Source organism: Pongo pygmaeus, chromosome 2 (assembly GCF_028885625.2).
Source record: "Pongo pygmaeus isolate AG05252 chromosome 2, NHGRI_mPonPyg2-v2.0_pri, whole genome shotgun sequence".
NCBI lineage: Eukaryota > Metazoa > Chordata > Mammalia > Primates > Hominidae > Pongo > Pongo pygmaeus.
The window spans coordinates 201,981,982-202,002,205 of NC_085930.1; the positions used below are offsets into that span (position 1 = coordinate 201,981,982).

The 20,224-nt window shown below is 38.5% G+C and overlaps 1 protein-coding gene across 1 annotated transcript in view; it reads right to left on the reverse strand.

The window, feature by feature from the left end:
• Positions 1-4,309: 4,309 nt before the first annotated feature.
• Positions 4,310-20,224, reverse strand: part of LOC129033753 (uncharacterized) — a 35,071-nt gene continuing 19,156 nt past the window's right edge. The window contains exon 2 of the mRNA XM_054482725.1: positions 4,310-4,443. The gene's annotated coding sequence lies outside the window, so the exon portion shown is untranslated. The remainder of the gene's footprint in view (positions 4,444-20,224) is intronic.

Sequence of the window (20,224 nt, forward strand, 5' to 3'; positions counted from 1 at the left end):
GTCTGTACACTTAGAGGCCCAGAGGAGCTGTAGAGACTGCATTTACATCCCGTGGAAATGACTTCTTAAATAATAATAATGGTAATGATAATAATAACCGTTTCTATGTGCGGGGTTCTTTTTAGTTTGCAACACACTTTCACATCCATTATCACATTAACTCTTCCCAACCCTGTGAAGATATCGTTACCTACTGGTTAAAAAAAAAAAAAATGGACTCAGAAAAGTGGCATGACTTGTCTAAAGTCACACAGCTAGTAAGAAATAGAACAGTATCTCAAATTTCACTTTTCCCACACCAAAAAACAACAACAACAACAAAACCCAGGTAGCATTTTTTCTACCACATGGCATCTACCTTTGAATGGATTTATTTTTAAAGAAGGAGAATTCAGCCAAGATCATTTAGTTTTTGATTAGACAAGTCTCTATAATAACTTCACAAAAAGTATTTTACTTCTAAATGAATTCTTATTAAACTTGCTTCAGGATGAGTATGATGTTACTCTAAAATCAGAGTTTGTGTTAGAAAGGACCTCAAATATCATCGATTCTTTGTTTGTTCAGATATTTATTTAATTTGTACTTCATGAGGTCCACACTCCTGGAAAAGAGACAGGACACAGAGACGTGTCTGTCATCGAGAATCCGTTAGATAAGGAACGGAACAGGTAACAAATGACTATAATATGAGGCAGAAATTGTTAAGCATCATTCACAAGTCAAACAAGTGACTGGCAGGTGAGGAAGAAACACTAGCTTCCAGCGGAGGAGTTCAAAGAATGCTTCACGGCGTTTGCGCTCGCCTAAAAAAAAGGGAGAATTGGAATAGTGAAGATAAATAAGGGAAGACAGAGTTACGGAAGCAAAAGCAGCGTGAGGTTGCCTCATGGGTGATAGAGGAACTGGGTTCTTAGAGTATAGAGAGGAGTGGTGTTGGGGAAGGTCAGAGCCAGAAGGCAGAAGCCCTTGAATGCCAGGTTCATTTACAGATGGGGAAACTGGGGCCCAGGGAGGGAAGTGACTCCCTCTTTTGTCTTTCTTTCATATATATTTTAAAAATTGCATCTGCCAGTATCTTCTCAGCCAATAAGGAAAACTAGTGTCTTGAACTAACAGAAGCTAAAACATGATCTGGCTATTTTCTGTCCAAGTACAATACTGTCAAATGTAAAAAACAAAGCTATGCACTTAGGTCCACACTAGGGTCACAAGTGTGTTTTCTTAGGGAAGGCCATTAAGCAAGCCATCTCTGAAACCAGTGAAGTAGTGAGCCGGAGTCGAAATAACACGGGGGGTAGAGGGTGGGTACTTAGGAGGTCAGGAGACATGGTCTGTCCCTTTTGTAACTGGACAATAGTTTGCTCTGTAATGTTGGTCGGGTAGTGTCCCTTTTCTCTTAACTGTTTTGGAAGAGAATAATACATCTCAGTATTATTCTTGCTCAGCATTTACTAAATAATACTTCCAGGGTTATATTTGCTTAGCATATATTAACAAATTTGTTGTGACTTAATGGATGTGAAGTTGTCTATAAACTATAAATTGCTAAACAAACTAGAGGGTCCTAGTATAATCATTATCATCTTGTTACTCGTAGGTTCAGCATTAATCACAAAACAGACCTCATGGATCATTATTTCCAAGCCTCCTGATTTCTAGGTGAGGAAACAGGTCTAGAGAGGCAAAAATGACATGTTCAAGTTCGCACTAGAAATTAATATTGAGGTTGAAACTAGAGCCATGACTCTTAACACCCAGCTCTGCAGTCACTCTACCAGAACCAGAGGCTGTACTGTCATGTAACCTTGTGAACAAGGCCTATGTGGGACTGTAAGTCTTTTTAAAATGATATTTTATGTCTTGATTAGAATATGGTAAAGTAAGCACTTTGCACCATTCCCACTTAAATGAAAAAAAAAAAAAAAGGAGTCATGCAGGTCAAATGATTTGGCTAATTTCTAACAAGGAAACATGCATAAGAAGGAAACAGCAGAAAGTCAGATTCTCCCTGGAGGTCAGTCTGCTCAATGAGACAGCATTGCCAAATTCCTAAAAACGACTGCATATTATTTTCCAAATCACCATGGCTCTCCTCCTCAGAACCCTATATAATACAAATCCAAAGATTCTGACTTAAACATTTTATTTGAAGAATTCCGTGACTCCACTTGCAGTCGCTGAAGCCAGGCAGAAGTAGGATCAGTAATTCCACGCGGCTCAGTTGCCTTCTCACCTGCTCTGTTCTGATGGCCTCGACATTGGCTCATTTCCTAGCGACTTTGACAGAACAATCACTTCTGTTTAACCTTGCTTTTTTCCTGCTACCATATCATATGTAATTTTACTCCTTGAAATAGAATATTCACTTTAGTACAAACTCAAACTTTCTTGTCTAAAACCTTTTGAGGCCATATGTGTTTCAAGAATTTATACTTGTATTTCAGAAATACAAGTATTTCTGTATACTTGTATTTCAGAAAGATAGTTCAGTGTCTGTCTTACTATATTAAAAACATCCCAGCAGGATCTGGGGCAGGAACCTATCATTGAAAGCTTTCGTGTTTCTTCAGAAAACATATGAATATTCTTAATAAGTGGGCTAAGTAAAGAGTATAAACAACTTCATACAAGGCCAGAACAAGTTTTGTGACCATGAGCATTTGCTATACATTTACAGAAAAACTATCATATTTCAGAGCATTTTGGACTTCAGAATTATAGATAAGGGATTGTACCTCCATACAACTACTCAATTTGTATAACTACTCAATCTAATCAACTACCATTGGTTACTCCATTTGTCCCTCAAGAGAGTCATCAATATTAGTTGACTTGTATTGAGCTGATTTTTCCTATGGCCCTTTATGTCTTCATAATGAAACACCACAGAAAATAAAATGGACGAAAAGTGTCATTAATTACAAAAAATTAGCCAGTCATCGTAGTGCGTGCCTGTGGTCCCAGCTACTCAGAAGGCTGAGGTGGGAGGATCACTTGTGCCTGGGACATGGAGGCTGCAGTGAGCCAAGATCATGCCACTGCACTCCAACTTGGGTGACAGAGCGAGACCCCATCTCAAAAAAAAAAAAAAAAAAAGTGTCGCTTGTTCTCACTCATAAGTGGGAGTTGAACAATGAGAACATATGGACACAGGGAGGGGAACATCACACACCAGGGCCTGTTGGGGGTGGGAGGCAAGGGGAGGGAGAACATTAGGACAAATATCTAATGCATGCAGGGCTTAAAACCTAGATGACGGGTTGATAGGTTCAGCAAACCACCATGGCACATGTGTACCTATGTAACAAACCTGTACATTCTGCACATGTATCCCAGAACTTAAAGTGAAATTTAAAAAAAAAGACATTATTGGTAAGTATTTTTGCATCCTCTTCCTTTCAAAAGCAGTTTCTTTGTTGCTGGCAGTGAGAGTAAGTACCTGCCTCCATTTAAATCATCAGTGTGGCCAAGGACAGAGGACACAGGCTAGTCTGAAGATAGTCATCGCTATGGACTGAATTGTGTATCCCACCCAAAGTCATATGTTAAGGCCCTAACCACTGATTTGACTGTATTTGGACATAAGGCCTATAAGGTGGTAATTTAGGTTTAGGTAATGAGGTCACAAAGGTGGGTTCCTGATCTGATGATATTAGTGTCCTTATAAGAAGAGATACCAGAGTGTACTTGTGTGCGTGCGTGCATGCGCTCTGCCTCCCCCCTCCCTCCCACACACCATGTAAAGTCACATTTTACCATCTTCAAGTCAGGAAGAAAGCCTTCAGCAGGCACCAGCAAGCACTTTGCTCCTGGACTTTGCAGCCTCCAGAACTGTGGGAAATAAATTTCTGTTGTTTAAACCACCCACTCTGGTATTCTGTTATAGCAGCCTGAACTGACTAATACAATTGTTGTTAGAATTCTGTTTCTCGGATGGGCTATATTCGCATGCCCTATACACAGTCAGAAGTCTTACTCATGGTTACATTTATTGAACACTAAGCTCGATGTTGGGAGGCCTAAATTCTAAACTTGACTCTCTGCCACCAACTAGAAGTGTGAATTGGGACACGTCACTTCCTTTCTCAGGAGCTCAGTTTCTCAATTGTAAAGAGAATTATGCCCTGGATAATCTCTAAGTTTCCCTCCTGCAATGACTTTCTAAGCTGCTGGGAATTTAATCACACCCGGTTTCCATTCCCCAGTAATGCTTTTTGGCAAGGTTAGGAAACAACTCAAGAATCATTTATGCCATCCCTTCTTCTCACTCTACCGCCAAGACAATTTGTGTTGCTCTCACACTTACCTCTGGGGTGTTAGCAAAATCAATGGAGCTCTTTGTGTTTCTCAGATGGAAAAGCTTCTCATGAGTGTCCTTGTAACTTGATTGTGGTTAGAGCTGCTTCATGCATTGCTGATGGCCTGCACTTCTGAAAGATGCTGAGGTAAATGCAAATTATAGCAGGGTCAATTTTGGGATAGGAAATAATTCTTCCCAAGATGCCCATCTGGCAATATCCCATGAGGTCAGGAGGCAAAGATTAGGTAAATATCATCCACTATATCTATAAACTACCTTCGTAGCAGTGGCCAGGTCAAGAAAAGAGACACAGAGCATGACAGTGGCTTCTTCCATCAAAAGAGCTTTTGTTCTGCTTTTGCTTTTCCCCTTGCTTCTGGCCAGGGATGCCTAACATGGTAATTGTTTCTGAGTCAAGTTGAGGAGTGACTCCATTCCCTCTGCCCACCCACAATGTATTACCAATTTCCTACATACTGTCTCCAGTTCTGATCTTCAGTTCTTCCTTGTTCTTCCACCCCCACCCCCAATCCCCAAGTCTGACTACATTGCTTTCTCTCTTCTCCTCCTCCTAACACATCAAAGGGATAACAACTCCACAAGAGGAAATGTTTAATTTTACCATCTAATCAGTACCCAAATTGAAATACAGCTGATGTATCATAATTGACATGGCCTGCACCATCTTGAAGTCACATTGCCATGTTCTCAAAATATTTACAGAAGTATTTCTGCCAGAGGTTTCCAATTCTTGCTGTGCATCAGACTCATTTGAAAAGCTTATTAAAAACACAGATGTCTAGGCTAAATTGCAGCCATCCTATACCAGAACCTGCAGGTGAAGAAGCCCTAGAATATGTATTTCAACAAGCTGCTATAATACTCCTTAGGCAATTAGCCTAATATTAGTCATTTGGGAAATATAATGTTTCTTGCTCATAGAAGCAGAAATCTTATGTCTTTAATCTTGATTTTTTATTAATTATAAATCTTTGTTACATAGAATAAAAATATAATTCTACTACTTTAAAAACCAAAAAACGTAAGAACATTGGATTGGGTCCTGAAACTCTAAGAAAGACTGCAGTTGGGCTCAAGAATAATGAAAAACTCACTTTCCAGATGTTTTCTATTTCACATCTTGAGGGGCTTCTGAATATTGATTTGGCTTTTCCATCTCACCTCAGACAGGCTTTCTCCTCTCCTCAGTAGCAGAATGTAACTGCTGCAATTTCCCAAGTGTTACATATTTCAGTCCATATATACAGATAACTTTCTTTTCTAAGGCCAAATTCTCAGAGAAAGATTCAAATTGGCTTTGAAGGTATCAAGTGTCCACTTTACCCAAAGTAAACACACACACACACACACACACACACACACACACACACACACACACACTTCTCTCTCTCTTCCATGAACCATGGTGCAGATTCTATTAAAGGATTTCTGAATCTCCCATATTTGCATCAAGTCATTCCTTTGGCTGCTTATGATAGCTGGGGTGAGACTGATGTGGAAGCTCTCTCAGTCACCCTATCGTGTGAGTTTGGTGGGTAGCAGCAGTTCTGAGACAACTGTGGGAAGTTCCTACAAAGGGGCAGTTCTAGAAGAAAGTGCTAGGTGAGCAAAAGAAAAAAAACAGGTGTGCACTACAATATATTTCTCTTAGTGCCCATCATAGTGCTTTGCTCCTAATAAATGCTCAATAAACATTAATTAAATAGAGAACTGGGCCAGAATTAGTCAGAAGTCCTGATTTTAAATGACAGTACCAACAGTGATTAGCCATGTAAACATCAAAACTCTCAAGAGTTTCTTTATCTAAAGAATGGAGTTAACAGTCATATGAAAAGGTACTCGACATCATTGGTCATCAGAGAAATGCAAATAAAAACTATAATGAGACGTCATCTCACGCTAGTAAATTAACATGGGTTATATTCAAAAGAGAGGCAGTAACAAATGCTGCAGAGGATGTGGAGAAAAGGGAACCCTTGTACACTGTTTGTGGGAATGTAAATTACTACAACCACTATGGAGAACAGTTTGGAGGTTCCTGCAAAAACTAAAGATAGAGCTACCATATGATCCAGCAATCCCACTAGTGGGTATATACCCAAGAAAGGAAATCTGTATATCGAAGAGATACCTGCACTCCCATGTTTGCTGCAGCACTGTTTACAATAGCCAAGATTCTGAAGCAACCTAAATATCCATCAACAGATGAATAAAGAAAGAAAATATGGTACATATACAAAATGGAGTACTATTCTGTCACAAAAAAAGAATGAGCTCTTGTAATTTGCAACCACTTGGATGGAGCTGGAGATTGTTTTGTTAAGTGAAATAAGCCAGGCACAGAAAGACAAGCATCACATGTTCTCACTTATTTGTGGGATCTAAAAGATCAAAATAATTGGATTTATGAACATAGAGGCTAGAAGGATGGTTACCAGAAACTAGGAAGAAGGAGTGTGGTGGGGGGAGGGGAGGATGGTTAATAAGTACAAAAAAAAGTTAGAAGAATGAATAGGACCTATTATTTGATAGCACAACAGGGTGACTATAATCGATAGTAACTTAATTATTATATATTTTAAAAGAACTAAAAGAGTATAATTGGGCTGTTTATAACACAAAGGATAAATGCTTGGGGGATGGATACTCAATTCTCCATGATGTGATTATTACGTATTGCATGCCTGTATCAAAACATCTCATGTACCCAGTAAAATTCTGTACCCACAAAAATTTAAAATAAAAAAAAATCTATAAAGAATGGAGTTAGTAATATGGTTATTTGGTGGATGGAAAAAATTCAAAATTATACATATACCCACATATATACACACACTTTTATTTATATGTAAAAGCATTGTAAACCACAAACAACTCTATAAATATTAAATACCACTCTATTTTTTTTTTTTTTTTTTTTTTGGAGACAAGTTCTGGTTCTATTGCTCAGGCTTACTGCAATCTCTGTTTTCCAGGCTCAAGCCATCTTCCCACCTCAGCCTCCCAAGTAGCTGGGACCATAAGTATGTGCCACCACACCCGGCTAATTTTTTGTATTTTTGGTAGAGACGGACCTTCACCATGTTGCCCACCAGGCTGGTCTCAAACTCCTGAGCTCAAGTGATCCACCCGCCTCAGCCTCCCAAAATGCTGGGATTACAGGTGTAGTCACCGTGCCCTGCCTTAAATACCACTTTGAAACATGTAAAATATGTTTGGATTGAAATTTTCCAATTCATCATTAAAGTTTCATGTCCGTGATTTAATAAGATTACTTATTTATGGGAATGTCAACAGAAATCTGGAGTCTGCCTTGCTTGAAGGTGCTTTATCAGAGTTGTCTCCAGTGTAAGTGCCGTACTTCATTAGGACCTTCTAATAGGAGCAGCTACTGAACACTAACTACATGCAAAGCACCATGGTAAGTCCTTTACACACATTATCTCATTTAATACAAACAATAATTCTTTGAATTAGGTATAAATAGTATCTTCATTTTACAAAAAAAGAAAAAAGAAAGTTGAAACTTAGAAAGGTTTGGTAACTTGCCAAGAATGCACAGATAATAAGCAGTGGCACCTAGATTCAAGCCAAAATCTTCCCATAAAACAATTGTGTTGGAATTTGTCTATCTTAACATGTCATGGAAATTTCCACATTACCCAGAAACAAGTTATTGTTAATATTCTCCCTGTAACTAGCTTTAAGATATGATAAATTCGATAGTATCATTACAGCTAAGCCTTTTAAAATATAACACATTTTAACCTCCAGGCCAAAGTTGTAAGTGTTCTTCACGGAATTATGTCCTGAATCTGATTCTGGTGTATTCCTAATTGAAAAACATTGTGCTTAGACTAAAAGTAAAAAAGTAAATAGTAAGGAGGGGCCAAGATGGCTGAATAGGAACAGCTCCATCTGCAGCTCCCAGCAAGACCGACGCAGAGGGTGGGTTACTTCTGCATTTCCACCCGAGGTTCCCAGTTCATCTCACTGGAACTGGTTAGGCCGTGAGTCCAACCCACGGAGGGAGAGCAGAAGCAGGGTGGGGTGTCGCTTCACCCAGGAAGTACAAGAAGCTGGGGACCTCCCTCCCCCAGCCAAGGGAAGCCATGAGGGACTGTGCTATCCAGCCAGGTTACTATGCTTTTCCAGTGGTTTTTGTCATCTGCAGATCAAGAGATTCCCTCACGTGCCTACACCACCAGGGCCCTGGGTTTCAATCACAAAACTGGGCAGCTGTTTTGGCAGACACCAAGCTAGCTGCAGGAGTATTTTTTCATACCCCAGTGGCGCATGGAACTGCAGCAAGACAGAACGGTTCACTCCCCTGGAAAGGGGGCGGAAACCAGGAAGCCAAGTGATCGGGCTCAGCGGGTCCCACTCCCACAGAGCCCAGCAAGCTCAGAAAATGTGGCACATATACACTATGGAATACTATGCAGCCATAAAAAATGATGAGTTCATGTCCTTTGTAGGGACATGGATGAAATTGGAAATCATCATTCTCAGTAAACTATCGCAAGAACAAAAAACCAAACACCGCATATTCTCACTCATAGGTGTGAATTGAACAATGAGAATACATGGACACAGGAAGGGGATCATCACACTCTGGGGACTGTTGTGGGGTGGGGGGAGGGGGTGGGATAGCATTGGGAGATATACCTAATGCTAGATGACGAGTTAGTGGGTGCAGTGCATCAGCATGGCACATGTATACATATGTAACTAACCTGCACATTGCGCACATGTACCCTAAAACCTAAAGTATAATAATAGTAAATAAATAAATAAATAAAAGGAAAAAAAAAGAAATTCTTGCTGCCAGCACAGCAGTCTGAAGTCAACCTGGGACAATAGAGCTTGGTGCAGGGAGGGGCTTCCGCCATTACCAAGGCTTTAGTAGGCAGTTTTCCCCTGACAGTGCTAAGGAGGCTGGGAGGTATGGGCTGGGCACGGAAAAGCAGCTGTGGCCAGACTGCTTCTCTAGATTCCTCATCACTGGGCAGGCCATCTCTGAAGGAAAGGTAACAGCCCCAGGTAGGGGCTTACAGACAAAACCCCCATCTCCCTGGGACAGAGCACCTGGAGGAAGGGGCGGCTGTGGGCACAGCTTCAGTGGATTTAATCTTTCCTGCCTGCTGGCTCTGAAGAGAGCAGCGGATTCTGACAAGAGGAATTCTCCCAGCACAGCTCACCAGCTCTGCTAAGGGACAGAGTGCCACCTCAAGTGGGTCCCTGACCCTTGTGCCTCCTGACTGGGAGAAACCTCCCAACAGGGGTCAACAGACACCTCATACAGGAGAGCTCCGGCTGGCTGCAGGCTAGTGCCCCTCTGGGACAAAGCTTCCAGAGGAAGGAGCAGGCAGCAACCTTTGCTGTTCTGCAGCCTCCACTGGTGATACCCAGGCGAACAGGGTCTGGAGTGGACCTCCAGTAAACTGCAGCAGACCTGAAGAGGAGGTCTGACTGTTAGAAGAAAAACTAACAAACAGAAAGCAACAACATCAACATAACGGACGCCCCCCCCACCCAACCCCCCAATAAAAACCCCACCCAAAGGTCAACAGCCTCAAAGATCAAAGGTAGATAAATCCACGAAGATAAGGAAAAACCAGTGCAAAAATGCTGAAAATTCCAAAAACCAGAATGCCTCTTCTCCAAATGACCACAACTCCTCTCCAGCAAGGGCACAAAATTGAACAGAGAATGAGATTGATAAATTGACAGAAGTAGGCTTCAGAAGGTGGATTAGAAACAAACTCCTCTGAGCTAAGGGAGCATGTTCTAACCCAATACAAGGAAGCTAAGAACCTTAATAAAAGGTTACAAGAACTGCTAACTAGAATAACAAGTTTAGAGAGGATCATAAATGACCTGATGGAGCTGAAAAACACAGCACAGAACTTCGTGAAGCATACACAAGTATCAAGAGCCAAACCGATCAAGAAGAATAAAGGATATCAGATATTGAAGATCAACTTACTGAAATAAAGCATGAAGACAAGATTAGAGAAAAAAAGAACGAAAAGGAATGAACAAAGCCTCCAAGAAATATGGGTCTATGTGAAAAGACCAAACCTATGATAGATTGGTATACCTGAAAGTGATGGGAGAATGGAACCAAGTTGGAAAACACACTTCAGGATATTATCCAAGGAGAAGTTCCCCAATCTAGCAAGGCAGGCCAACATTCAAATTCAGGAAATACAGAGAACACCACAAAGATACTCCTCAAGAAGAGCAACCCCAAGACACATAATTATCAGATTCACCAAGGTTGAAATGAAGGAAAAATGTTAAGGGCAGCCAGAGAGAAAGGTCAGGTTACCCACAAAGGGAAGCCCATCAGACGACAGCAGATCTCTCAGCAGAAACCCTACAAGTCAGAAGAGAGCAGGGGCCAATATTCAACATTTTAAAAAAAAAGAATTTTCAACCCAGAATTTCATATCCAGCCAAACTAAGCTTCATAAGCAAAGGAAAAATAAAATCCTTTCCAGACAAGCAAATGCTGAGGGATTTTTTTCACCACCAGGCCTGCCTTACAAGAGTTCCTGAAGGAAGCACTAAATATGGAAAGGAAAAACCGGTGCCAGCCACTGCAAAAACACATCACTTCTTAGCACTAAAATCGACCACCTAATTGGAAGTAAAACACTTCTCGACAAATGCAAAAGAAAAATCATAACAGTCTCTCACACCACAGTGCAATCAAATTAGAACTCAGGATTAAGAAACTCACTCAAAACTGTACAACTACATGAAAATTGAATAGCCTGCACGTGAATGGCTACTGGGTAAATAAGGAAATTAAGGCAGAAACAAAGAAGTTCTTTGACACCAATGAGAACAAAGAGACAACATACCAGAATCTCTGGGACACAGCGAAAGCAACTTTAAGAGCGAAATTTATAGCACTAACTGTCCACAATAGAAAGCGGAAAGATCTAAAATTGACATCCTAACATCACAATTAAAAGAACTAGAGAAGCAAGAGCAAACAAATTCAAAAGCTAGCAGAAGACAAGAAGTAATGAAGATCAAAGCAGAACTAAAGGAGATAGAGACACATAAAACCCTTCAAAAAATCAATGAATCCAGGAGCTGGTTTTTTGAAAAGATTCACTAAATAGAAGGACCACTAGCTAGACTAATAAAGAAGAAAAAAAAGAAGAATCAAATAGACACAATAAAAATGATAAAGGGGATATCACCACTGATCCCAAAGAAATACAAACTACCATCAGAGAATACTATAAACACCTCTATGCAAATAAACTAGAAAACTTAGAAGAAATGGATAAATTCCTGGACACATACACCTTTGCAAGACTAAAACAGGAAGAAGTCAAATCCCTGAATAGAACAATAACAAGTTCTGAAATTAAGGCAGTAATTAATAGCCTACCAAGCAAAAAAAGCCCAAGACCAGATGGATTCACAGCCGAATTCTATCAGAGGTACAAAGAGGAGCTGACACCATTCCTTCTGAAACTACTCCAAATAACAGAAAAATAAGGACTCCTCCCTAACTCATTTTATGTGGCCAGCATCATCCTGATACCAAAACCTGGCAGAGACACAATAAAAAAAGAAAATTTCAGGCCAATATCCCTCATGATCATCAATGCGAAAATCCTCAATAAAATACTGGCAAACCAAATCCAGCAGCACATCAAAAAGCTTATCCACCATGATCAAGAAATCTTCATCTCCGGGATGCAAGGCTGGTTCAACATACCCAAATCAATAAATGTAATCCATCACATAAACAGAACCAATGACAAAAAATACATGATTATCTCAAAAGATTCAAAAGATGCAGAAAAGGCCTTTAATAAAATTCAACATCCCTTCATGCTAAAAACCCTTGGGCCGGCACAGTGGCTCACATCTGTAATCCCAACACTTTGGGAGGCCAGGCAGGTGGATCATGAGGTCAGGAGATTGAGACCATCCTGGCCAACATGGTGAAACCCCGTCTCTACTAAAAAATACAAAAATTAGCTGGGTGTGGTCGCACATGCTTGTAGTCCTAGCTACTCAGGAGGCTGAGGCAGGAGAATCACTTGAACTGGGGAGGCAGAAGTTGCAGTGAGCCAAGATCGCTCCACTGCACTCCAGCCTGGTGACAGAAAGAGACTCCGTCAAAAAAAATAAAACAAAAAAATAAAAAAAACTTCTCAATAAACTAGGTATTGATGGAACATATCTCAAAATAATAAGAGCTATTTGTGACAAACCCATAGTCAATGTCATACTGAATGGGCAAAAGTTGGAAGCATTCCCTTTAAACACCGGCACAAGACAAGGATGCCCTCTCTCACCACTCCTATTCAACATAGTATTGGAAGTTCTGGCCCGGGCATTCAGGCAAGAGAAAGAAATAAAGGTATTCAAATAGAAAGAGAGGAAGTCAAATTGTCTCTGTTTGCAGATGACATGATTGTATATTTAGAAAACCCCATCATCTCAGCCAAAAAACTCCTTAAGCTGATAAGCAACTTCAGCAAAGTCTCAGGATACAAAAATCAATGTGCAAAAATCACAAGCATTCCTAAACATCAATAATAGACAGAGAGCCAAATCATGAGCGAACTCCCATTCACAATTGCTACAAAGGGAATAAAATACATAGGAATACAACTTACAAGACATGAAGGACCTCTTCAAGGAGAACTACAGATCACTGCTCAAGGAAATAAGAGAGGACACAAACAAATGGGAAAAAATTCCATGCTCACAGATAGGAAGAATCAATTGGGAAAATGGCCATTCTGCCCAAAGTATAGATTCAATGCTATTCCCATCAAGCTACCAGTGACTTTCTTTGCAGAATTAGAAAAAAAACCTACTTTAAATTTCATATGAAACCAAAAAAGAGCCCATATAGCCAAGACAATCCTAAGCAAAAAGAACAAAGCTGGAGGCATCACGCTACCTGACTTCAAACTATACTACAAGGGTACAGTAACCGAAACGGCATGCTACTGGTACCAAAACAGATATATAGACAAAGGGAACAGAATAGAGACCTCAGAAATAACACCACACATCTACAACACCTGATCTTCAACAAACCTGACAAAAACATGCAAGGGGGAAAGGATTCTCCATTTAATAAATGGTGTTGGGAAAACTGGCTAGCCATATTCAGAAAACAGAAACTGCACCCCTTCCTAACACCTTATACAAAAATTAACTCAAGATGGATTAAAAACTTAAGTGTAAAACTCAAAACCATAAAAACCCCAGAAGAAAACCTAGGCAATACCATTTAGGACATAGGCATGGGCAAAGACTTCATGACTAAAACACCAAAAGCAACTGAAACAAAAGTCAAAATTGACAAATGGGATCTAATCAAACTAAAGAACTTCAGCAAAGCAAAAGAAACTATCAGAGTGAAAAGGCAACCTACAGAATGGGAGAAAATTTCTGCAAGCACAAGCTACTCATCTGACAAAAGTCTAATATCCAGAATCTACAAGGAACTTAAACAAATTTATAAGAAAAAAACAAACAACCCCATCAAAAAGTGGGTGAAGGATATGAACAGACACTTCTCAAAAGAAGACATTTATGTAGCCAACAAACATATGAAAAAAGGCTCATCATCACTGGTCATTAGAGAAATGCAAATCAAAACCACAATGAGATACCAACTTATGCCAGTTAGAAGGCAATTATTAAAATGTCAGGAAACAACAGATGTTGGCAAGGCTGTGGAGAAATAGGAATGCTTTTGCACTGTTTGTGGGAGTGCAAATTAGTTCAACCATTGTGGAAGATAGTGTGGTGATTCCTCAAGGATCTAGAACCAGAAATATCATTTGACCCAGCAATCCAATTACTGGGTATATACCCAAAGGATTATAAATCATTCTACTACAAAGACACATGCACATGTATGTTTACTGAAGCACTATTTACAATAGCAAAGACTTGGAACCAACCCAAATGCCCATCAATGACAGACTGGATAAAGAAAATGCATTACGTATGTACCATGGACTACTATGCAGCCATAAAAAAAGAATGAGTTCATGTCCTCTGCAGGGACATGGATGAAGCTGGAAGCCATCATTCTCAGCAAACTAACACAGGAACAGAAAACCAAACACCACATATCCTCACTCATAAGTGGGAGTTGAACAATGAGAACACATGGACACAGGAAGGGGAACATCACACACCAGGGCCTGTGGGGGGGTTGGGGGCAAGGGGAGGGAGAGCATTAGGACAAAGACCTAATGCATTCAGGGATTAAAATGTAGATGATGGGTTTGATGGGTGCAGCAAACCACCATGGCAAGTGTATACCTATGTAACAAACCTGCACATTCTGCACATGTATCCCAGAACTTAAAGTAAAATTTAAAAAAATTAAATAGTAAAATTTACTTGTAAGCCAGATGTAAATGGCAAGATGGCTCCTAAAAAGACTTTAATAATTCAATTTGTCAACTGCCAACAAATAAATCAATTATATTTTCATCTTAATTTGTATCACTTCCGGGTTTTTTGTCCTTCTGGCCTAGCTTTTTCTCCTCTCATTTTTTCTTTCTCTTTGTTAAGAATTTCAATATAGATGTATAAACATTGCATAATAATTTTATGCAGCAAAAATCATTGAATCATAGAATATTAGAGCCAGAATGAATCTTATTTACCGTCTGGTATGATTCAATCAAGTTATAGGGACAAACTGTGACCTAGAGAGAAAAGTTCACACAGCAAGTTAATGTTCTTCCATCCACAAAGTATTCCACAGAGAATACTGATCCCCAAGTCAAGAAAACATAGTAATATTGTTAATTACTATAAACCAATCTTCATTCTTGCCTAAGTTCATCCATCTGGAAAAGACATGAGAATGAATTAGATGATTTCAAAGATAACTTTTACCTCAAATATAACTTTTCTTAATTTTTTCACCCCAAAGAGCTATGCAACGATTTCACACATAGACTCACATTCATATCTTTATGTCTTCTTATGTTTGAATGTTCATATCTGCCATTCTGAGTTAACTGAACAGTCAAAATTACACATTTATTGATACATAGGGAATTATTGGTAGACTAGCTTTCATAACCCTTAACTTCAGACTGAAGCACATTCTGTAGAGACCATGGATATTACGTGGTATCACTTTCTGGTGACAGAATTTCAGTCTAGTTCCATTAGACACTGTTAGTAACCAGACACAACATAATAAAAGAAAGCTGTGTTAGTTAGATTTTGTTTTATATAAATATAAAAATTCCAGCTAGCTTAAGCAAAATGGGAATACATTGGGAGAATACAGAAATATCTTATAAAATATTTGAAAAGCAAAGCCATAGCAAGCTTCAGGAACAGCTGGAATTGGGGACTTGAGAGTCTTCAGAATTCCCGCCCGCCTCGCCCCCACCTCTCTTCTCTGCTTCTCTCTAGGAATGGCTTCATTCTACTCTTACTATAACAGTCCTCTCTACACTTTGGGAGACATAGCTGCCGACACCAATGATGTTTTACATGCTAACCTTGCAGCCTACCAAGAGATACCAACACAGATCTTAGCTCGAAGATCAGAAATCTCAGAGAGAAGTGACTCTAATCTAGCTTGAGTTAAGTGTGTCCATTCCTGAACCAAACAACTGGGGTCAATGGTTAGGATCATGTGTCACTAATGTAATAATTCTCTTGATAAGTAAATTGATGAGGAAAGGAGCTCTCAGCAGACCATCTGTAGGTTTTCACTCCATCAGTAAATTCTGGGTCCTGTGCATATAACACTGGTATTTGCAATCAAGGGGAAAGTTATTTTCCAGAGTGTTAGAATCATCGAAAGATTATAGTGAGCTTGGGATAATGCTGAAGTGGTCAAATTGACAGCCCGGTTGGAAGTTCAACTCCAAACACATTTCTACTCATATTTTATATGCCCTCATGCTATGGAGACTATCACCAATTTAACCTTTTCTATGATATATTCAGTGTATTGTAATCCCTGCATTGGAGCAATACATTTTTAATTTGTAATGATTGACAGTGATGGAAAAATTCCTAACTACATATTTCATATACTTCTTCACAGTTTACCTAAGCTTTCTCTTACTTTTTTCAACTCATTTCCCCTACCCAACTGGAGGTAAACTAGCAACCCATGACAACAGGAGGGTATGTGCTTGTTACTGTTACCTAAACAGCCACTCTCCAATAATAACCTAACCCTTTTCCTGAGTTGTGTGGTTTAGAGTAGCCACCAACTAACAGCTGGTATAGCATGCAGAGGAGATGAGAAGACTAACACTGTCACCAAGAGTCACAACAATATTTTTTCCCTGGAGGTAGAGAGTTGAGACAGGTGGTTGGTGTCATGAGTATTTATCAGTTGTTTTGAATTAACATAAACAAAACATGAAAGTGGTTTTACTTTCCTGGAAATGCAATAAATTTATTAAAGATATTTTATGTGACTTCTTATCATAAAAAGAGCATTATGTTGCTGAATTTTCAATAATACATTGAGATAATTTAGATTTCTTAGTATCAGTTGTAAAAAATTAATATTTGATCTTATGTTTTAATTAGAGACATTTCTTTTACTTGTAAAATGACTTTACTGAGAAAAGCATTTTATATGTGTTCTCATTTTAATGGAAACTATAGTGTTGATACTGGTTAATTAAAGCAAAATTGGTGAGGTCATAGCAGGTTAATTATCAAAGTTTCTAAGCATGTACAACCTCCCATGGTGAACAGTTTATAACTTTAGTTTTCTATAAAAAACATTTTTCTCAAATGCATGTAATTATAATAAATATAATTTCAAGGATATAAGCCAACAACTCTTGGAATTGCGATTAAAACAAAAATTTTAACATGATAGGAAAGTATATCTCCCCTTTTGGTTAACTAATTGAGATATAAACTCCATTTCCTTAATAATTAGATGCAAGTAAGTACAGATTTACTTACATTTTGTGGTAAATGAAGATATGCAAACATTTATTAACCTTTTCCTTTGTCAATTTAAAAATAAGCTAGTAATTACTCTACCTGCTATTCTCAAAAGCACTTGTGTCAACAGCTTATCAGGCTCTCAAGGTTCCTGCTTTAAAAAACAAAACAAAACTATACAAAATACCTTATAGCCTCAGACTTCAATTCTCATTTTAATCAGGGCTAAATCAAAGATAGTTTAAGGTTTATAATAATTTATTTCTACAGAACTACACAATGAAAGAAATTTTAGAGAAAATCTAGCCCACATCCCTTAATTTTATAGACAAGAAAAGCAATGCTGAAAAAAACCCACCAAAAATAACTGAGCAAATTAGCCCCAGAGTTAGACTTGAAAACTCAGGACTTTCCTGATTTCCAGACCTCTGACTACTGATTTGCCCAAGCTTCTTTTAAAGTCATGTTTCCAACTAGGCAAAATAGAGCTGAGGGGAATAGGCACCTATTATTTTCATCAGAATATGTGGAACTCATTGGTTGCTAAATTTTTTTTAAAAAACATATAAGTGCTGTTCTCAAAGAGAATGTAACCTAACAGTGGAATCCAGGTAAATACGTATAAAAGATAAAATGCAGTAAAGTAGCAGAAGAAAACAGTGGTGCACTTATCTAAAATAAATATAATCCTAAGAATTACATTTATATAAGCTTCATCAATTTGTAACCCTTCTCAAAAATGAAAGACTGTTTTTTCTTTGTTGTTTTTTTTTTTTTTTTTTTTTTTTTGAGACGGAGTTTCACTCTTGTTGCCCAGGCTGGAGTGCAATGGCTCGATCTCAGCTCACTGCAACCTCTGCCTCCCAGGTTCGAGTGATTCTCCTGCCTCAGCCTCTCCAGTAGCTGGGATTACAGGCGCCGGCCACCACACCCAGGTAATTTTTTGTATTTTTAGTAGAGACGGGGGTTTCACCATGTTGGCCAGGCTGGTCTCGAACTCTGACCTCAGGTGATCCACCTGCCTTGGCCTCCCAAAGTGCTGGGATCACAGGCGTGAGCCACCGCGCCTGCCTGAAAGAGTGTTTTAATAAATACAACACACAGAAAAGGACAGATATATCTGATGCAATATAGAAGGAAACAGATGTGAGACGTTAGTGGTTCTGAGGACAAGCTAGAGCACCATCATTTGGGAAATATTGTTATCGTCCTATAGTGAGGGACTGTGTGGAAGAAACAACGTGACAGTGTGACACATTTAGCATGTCTTTGATATGGAATTTGAACTGCATTTATAAAAATCACTTTAAAATTATTTTATTTTAACTGTAGCAGGAGGTAAAATTTTTAATGTTCTTACTTTTTAGGGCTTGGTCTTTTTTTTCTATGGTAAGTAAAAATACTAAGTCAGATTCTGATATTTTCAACCCTTGTTGCTTTGCCGTGTCATAATTAGCACCATGGTTTGTACAGATCTTCAATTGCCTGACTTTTATATGCATGGGGCTTAGGAGAGTGGTATATATTCCCATCAAGAGTTATATCAGGCCTGAGTGATGTGTGGATATCAGCAAAGACATTATTGTTAAAACTAGGAAGAAAAGAAAAAAGAAAAAAAAAGAGGAAAATTCCATATATGTAGATGCATCTAGGCAATAAAGATTTTCATCTTCAGTTAACATGAAGTTCTTTGTAATGAATGGGGGATTATAACTCTTGACTGTTCGTCTGCATAATTTATCCCACTTTAATATCAAACTTTAATATTTCTAATATGTCTTAGCAATAATTGTTACCACAATCGATAATTAAACTACTGTCCTGGAAGCCAGTGTGAAAAGGAAATTCAACAGGTTGCTGAGTTCCCAGTGGGTGATAAAAGAAATTCATGTCAGATCACACTAAGTCCATCAAGACAGTGAGACATTCAAAACGGTTCCTATCACATGCAATTTGGATATTTAAATAAACAATATCTATAACACTAAAAATGCAGCAGATTTATAACCTTTTACATAAGTCAAATGTTAAAGAATTAAATCATAACACCTGAAGGCAGCTCTATAGGAAGCCAAAAAAAAAAAAGTCAAGGCAAGTGTCCTAACTTGTCTCAAAAACTTAGAACAGGTTCTTTTTTTTAGGCTGGGGTGCAGTGGTGAATGTGCACATCATGGTACTTTACAGTAAGCAATAATATTTGCATGACAGAAAATAAAAGGTTATTTTGGACACTCCATAAATCCTTTGGTGAAAAAAGTTTGCTTTTCTTTTTAATGTACAATTATAAGTAAAATAAAACATTAGGAAAAATATTAAATATTAGATGTGATAAAATTTCTAAATAAAATATTTTCAAAAATTTGTGGCTGGGCATGGTGGCTCATGCCTATAATCCCAGCACTTTGGGAGGCACAGCTGGGAGGATCACTTGAGGCCAGAGGTTTGACAACATTGTGAGATCCCATTCCTACAAAATAAAAAAATTACAAAAAAATTGATAAGAAAGTTAAAGTTTTGTCAATTAACATAAAATTTTTAATTCAGATTTTATGATTGACATAAAATTCCTGGCAAGACTTTCTAATGATGAGCTCTCCAAATTCCTGATAGTCATCATTGATGAGAAACCATTCCCAAACTTTTTTTATAACCATCTAGATATTTAAAATACTGATGCCCCTCGACTTATAATGGGGCTACATCCTGATAAACGCATCATAGGTGGAAAATAACAAAAATGCACTTAGTACTCCTATAAAGCTATCATGAAGTTGAAGAATCATGTTGAAACATTGTAAGTCAGGGACTATTTGTAGTTCAAATTACATTTAAAGAATCTAACAACTTTTCCTAACTTTCATTAACAAATGAAATAGTACAATTTCCTACGATTTGTAAGTGGGTTTGAATGCAAAACACTTTTTTATATTAAGTATTTCAAAACAG